The sequence below is a fragment of the Branchiostoma belcheri genome, unplaced genomic scaffold (assembly GCF_001625305.1).
Source record: "Branchiostoma belcheri isolate BF01 breed outbred unplaced genomic scaffold, Haploidv18h27 scaffold57, whole genome shotgun sequence".
In the NCBI taxonomy this organism is placed as follows: Eukaryota; Metazoa; Chordata; class Leptocardii; order Amphioxiformes; family Branchiostomatidae; genus Branchiostoma; species Branchiostoma belcheri.
The window spans coordinates 1,137,794-1,143,612 of record NW_017804209.1 but is presented as its reverse complement, the minus strand read 5'-3'; the positions used below and the strand labels follow the sequence as shown (position 1 = coordinate 1,143,612).

General features: G+C 43.9%; 1 protein-coding gene and 1 pseudogene across 1 annotated transcript in view; one reads left to right on the top strand and one right to left on the bottom strand.

Moving 5' to 3' along the window:
* LOC109481716 (palmitoyltransferase ZDHHC17-like) overlaps window positions 1-5,819 on the top strand; it is a 23,438-nt gene that overhangs the window by 14,343 nt on the left and 3,276 nt on the right. The gene's annotated exons all lie outside the window — the stretch shown is intronic.
* LOC109481683 lies at window positions 917-4,374 on the bottom strand (annotated as a pseudogene).

The window sequence follows — 5,819 nt, the reverse complement described above, 5'->3', positions numbered from 1 at the left end:
TAGGCCGTAGGTTTAGGCAGTTGTCTGGTAGCAGAGTTACTGTAAGCAGATATCCTGGTTATCTGGCCGGCGGTAGTAACACTCGCGGTGCTTACCGCAACTGTTGCTGGAATTTGGCCTGTTCCAGGCGCGCTTAATTAGGTACAGGCACGGTAAGACGGTGGGGCTATCTTTGTTACTAGACACGACCATGATAGTCCGATCTTTATGTGAATGCAATGATTGTGTGTGTGTAATTAAAATGAACTTCGAACTTGAAGCACAGTATCTTTACACGCCCTGGGAGCAGTAATGGATTTAGCTCTTTGTATGTTTTATGCTTGTGACGCGCCCTCATTGTATTAACCGTTGCCTAATTATAATGTCTGCACAGTAGGTCTGGCGTTGACGCTTGGGATTTTGTTGAAATATATAAAACTTCACGGAGGATTGTCACCTATGGCTTCTTGTTGTTTTTTTTTTGAGGGCGACAGGCGAAAATCAATGCGCGCGCGGATGTCATCCATAAAATTAAGTCGGTGTGGCCTTAGGCCAACCAACTGGTAACTAATATGAGTACAAGAGTGGGTGGCTGGAATGGGCTAAGTATGACCTTTTACAATCATTGGAGGATTTTATCATATCTATACAATCTTTTATATATAAATCACTCGTGGCCTGATGGCTGAATTGCTGATTCAGTACGATACAGTCTTACTCAAAACAAAACATAAAACATTTGTTATCATCAAATTTTGTCACACTTCAAAGAAGCCACATGACAAGCCTCACTGGGTCAGTCTACTGAGGAAGACCAGAGTGACTGGTTGAAAGCTCTAGGTGAGAGAACTTTTTGTGTTGGATCTACATGTAAAGTTTTACACTTAAAACTACAAATACAGTACAGTACAAGTACAGTTTTATAATAAAAGCTGGTCATAAACACATAGGTCTTAAGTTAACTACATTTGGTACCATAATGCAAAATCATAGCGATAGTTTTACCTGCCCGTAAACTCCTGCCGGAAAGCGACCAGCCGACAGTCGCAGCGCCAGGGGTTGCCATGGAGATAGACGTTGGGGATGGGGGCCAGTTCTCCGTGTGCCGAGCCCGGCAGCGCGGTGAGGGCGTTGTGGTCCAGGTACAAGTTCTGCAGGCGGGAGAGCCCCTGGAAGGCTCCAGTTCGGACAGTGTTGATGGCGTTATACTGCAGATAGAGCTCGTGGAGTTGGGTTAAGTTACGAAAGTCTGTGATTGCAGTCAGGCTGTTGTGATCCAGGTACAGACGCTGAAGCTGTGGGAGCCATGAAAACGTTCCCAAGGCCACTGTGGTGATGTTGTTGTACTCCAGATGTAGCTCTTGAAGCTGGCCCAGCCCACAGCAGAACTGGAAACTATTGAGTGCAGTGAGACTGTTGTGGTCAAGGTGAAGGTACTGCAGTCCGGAGAGTGAGTGGAACGTTACGGGTTCAACGGTGCTGATGCTGTTATAGTCCAGGTGAAGCTCCTGGAGTTCCGTTAGGTTGGAGAAGGCTGCAGCAGTGATGGCAGTCAGGTTGTTGTGGTCTAAATACAGCTGCTGCAGGTTTGCAAGTTCCTGAAAGGTTGTCGCCTGGATGCTGCCGATGGTGTTGTACTCTAGATGCAGCTCTCGGAGCTGAGTTAGAGTGGGGAAGTCTGTGACAACTGTCAACCTGTTGTGGTCTAGATACAGCTGCTGGAGGTTTGCAAGTTCCTGAAAGGTTGTTACCTGGATGGTGCTGATGCTGTTATACTCCAGATGCAGTTCTTGGAGCTGAGTTAGAGTGGGGAAGTCTGTGACAACTGTAAGCCTGTTGTGGTCCAGGTGTAGGTTTTGCAGGTTTGCAAGTTCCTGGAAGGTTGTTGCCTGGATGGTACTGATGCTGTTATACTCCAGATGTAGCTCTTGAAGCTGAGGCAAGCTGGGGAAGTCTGTGACTGCAGTCAGGTTGTTGTGGTCTAGATGCAGCTGCTGCAGGTTTGCAAGTTCCTGAAAGGTTGTTGCCTGGATGCTACTGATGATGTTGTACTCTAGATGCAGCTCTCGGAGATGAGGTAAACTGGGGAAGTCTGTGACGAGTGTCAGGCTGTTATGGTCCAGATGCAGGTTTTGCAGGTGAGAGAGCCTCCAGAAGGTTCCAGGCCGGATTACGCTGATGCTGTTGTGATTCAGGTGTAGCTCCTGGAGTTGGACATAGATATTAACCCTTGTCCTGCGGAGCACAACAATTGTTGTTCTGCACATACAGTACCATCTACATGTATATAGCACCCTGTATAGGTGCGATTTGGGGGTATTTCTCGTGCAACGCATCACACCGCAGCGAAATGCAATGCAAATGCAGAAGTAACTATGCCGGTGCAGGGCAAAAAAATATGGGGGTCTATGTTCTAATTAAGACATGAAATTATTGAGAAATATTATGCCAGGAATGCCAGCAGGACAAGGGTTAAGAAGGGCTTACATCGGAGGGAAGAAAAACATAGACTTGCATCAGAACTGAGATGCTTTAAGCGTAAGACCAAGAATAAGTACAGGGTGTAGATGAAGTGCTTTCATGGTCTTGTAATGTAAGCACTGCAGCGCGCAGATGGGCCTGGTGTGGTCACATCTGCCTCATGCCTCCAGACTCAATAACAATAGTTGCCCTAACATGGTAAGCAACGGGAAAAAAATAGAGGGCATCCAAAAGAGACGTGGTGGAGAACAATAGAGAGAGACCTAAAAGAGAGGGGACTGACTCTGGACACAGCCCCGGACGCAGCTGTAGATAGGGCCAGATGGAAATCCTTCCTGTCACCTCACAAACCACTAGGTTCAGAAGAGGATTGAGCCTGAGCATGGTCTTGTAAGACCGATGAAATGCCTACCTACCTGGAGTTGAGACAAGCTGCGGAAGTCCGTGATTCCAGTGAGGCTGTTGTGATCAAGGTGTAGACGCTGAAGCTGCTGGAGCCTAGTGAATGTTCCGGACCCGACCGTGCTGATGCTGTTGTACTCAAGATGAAGTTCCTGCAACTGACCGCAGCAGAACTGGGCATTACTGACTGCAGTGAGGCTGTTGTGGTCAAGGTGAAGATACTGTAGTTGTGAGAGGTCCTGGAACGTTAAGAACTCGATGGTGCTGATGTTGTTGTGCCTCAGGTACAAAGTCTGCAGATAACGAAGTCCCTGGAACATTCCATTATGGAGCTGCGACAGTTGGTTTGATCCCAAGTTCAAGGACACCAAGCTGGCCAAGCTGGCAAACGTCCCGCCGTCTATTTCCGAGATGATGTTGTTCAGGAGCTCAATGTTCTCCAAGTTCGCGTATGAAACAAAGTCTGTCGGGTGTAAGGCAGCAATGTCGTTGTTGGAAGCGTAGAGCGCTACGATGTCGGGTGGGAGGTCGGTGGGGCACGGAGGTCAGGCTTCAGGGCCCTGGCACACGGCATTGTGGGAAGCAACGGAACACGGATGTGCCGCTGACGCCCCAAGGTCGTTCAAGGTCAGGAACAGAAAGACCGCGAACCCTTGCAGCCAGAGTTCCATCCTGTGGCCTTTTTGTGTACTCACACTTAGGGGTTGTAGTGAAGCATCCTAGAAATACATTGTAGGAGAAACATTGTCTTAAGCTTTTGGCACTGCCAAGTCTTTTTCATCTGTTGTTCTATGGAAAATACTGGACCAAAAATAGACAATATCATATTCACTAACAGGCAAATTGTCCGACATATTCACAAACATAAAAGAAACCATTTATATCAAGAGTATATTATATTGCTCATGATTAACAATTGGAATTGTGATAAAATAGCATTACATAAATTACTGATAGACCACAGATGAAAGTAAGGCACCAAACCTCCTTCAAACATGTTGAATGTCTCCTAAAAGGCAAAGACTCTTTTAGTATGATTGTAACTCAGGTTGAATTTGTTCACAGCAGATAGCTGATTTGAATAATTATGTCCGTTGGTTTAAATATGTCTGATAGCAATGAGCAGTAACTCAGTGGGCATACATGTACATGTAGCCTTTTCTTTCCAATCATGTCAAGATATTTTTACAAGAAGAAAAACTGTAAAACTCACTCCAAACTCTGCCCTGTTGGTTGTCAGTCAGTCCTGTTTAGTGAAGATTTCTACACAAAACTATCACAGAGCGAGCCAGGGTAGAACTGTGCAGTCTGCCCTGTCATGTCCTCTTAAGGCAGTACCAATGTGATTTGTTGGTTCTCAGATTTTTTCAGAAAATCAATGAAGTGGGTGGATACAAAAAGATGAGAATAAAAACAGGCCTATAGGCATCCCAAATGCTACCATAGGAGCAACAAAGTCAACATGGTTGGCCGGTCTATAATTCAAACATTGAACTTTCAAATCATAAAAGCTTTTCCAGGTACGAAGACAAAAACTTTCTTCAACTGTCTCAAATGTGCCAAAAAATAAGCATTTGGTTAAATGTACTTTTTTTTTCCATTTTTTTTTCCAATCAGAAAAAATGAAGCAGCTAAAATAGAGAAACAAGAAGTTAAATTGGTGTGGCCTAATCACTACCTGAAATCTCAACTTAAAAATCAATTTCTGCAAACTTTGGCCTGTTTGTAGTTACAACGTTTTACCCATGGATCAATCATACAAAAATAAATAATTTTTAAATTCCATGAAATATGATTTTATCATTGGAATTCCAGGCTGTTGCTGAAACTTTAGTTTTAGATTTCCCTGTATCACATTTGGAACAGGCATTTGTATTACTGCTTTTTTAGTATTAGATGTGTATAAGGGAATGTCTCAAATGTTCTGTACGTTCTGTAAACAGGACCAGATTTCTTTGGCCTTTGAACCCTCTCATGACTGCTAGATAAACATTGCTTACACTACAGTTATACTTACCAATGACTTAACCATAATTTTTTACTGATGACAGCTGCAATTTAGTAATGATAGGATTAGGAACCCTATGATAGCCTGAGGCACACAGAATAGTACTTATTTTGCTTATTTATTATTTTTATTTATTTATTCATAATGATTTCCCATGTACACGAGTAGTAAATGGCATGGTAGAACATGTGTTCATGTTACTTACTTGTTAGAACACTTTTTCAAAGCCACCATGCCAACATAAAATCCTATATAGATGACGTTGTAGATGGTGGAGAAACATACAATTTAAGTCCTGATGATTACAGGTGTGTGATGTGTCAACAACTCATGTTTACCCAGGCTAGCATGTGATCCTGGCTGGTTGTTTACCGAGCAGTGATATTTGAACATCATATCGACAGCTACCAGGTCATGGGAAAGGGTCAAACTTGTCCAGTTTTATCACCGATGAGTTCAAAGACCTCGTATTACAGCTGTGCATGTCGCATGTTTCAGACATGGAAGTGTGGGAATAGTCTTACATACAAATGTATAATCATGTCAACTATAACACCCAGGACCTTATGCAGCACCACTAGGTTTCTGGAACTATATTAATTACATTCTCATGTACATGTAAACTTATAAATGACCCCCCCCCCTCTGTAATCTCCTGATTCTTACAATATCATGTAAAGTAACCCCCTGTTGTTTGAGTAAGAATAAACAAAGCAGAAGTTTGTTAAGCCGGGCCATGGGAGGGTATAAAGCTTGATGCATTTGTTTTAAATGTTACCCTTCCAGTCTCCCCAGTATTACAGTACCATGTAAACTAACCCCCCTGTCCCTCACCTCAAGACTGGAGCCAGCACTGCCACCTGGGTTTCTCCCAGCTGGGTGTACGTGGGTGCCGCCAGTAAACTAACCCCCTGTTATCATGTAAACTAACCCCCTGTTATCATGTAAA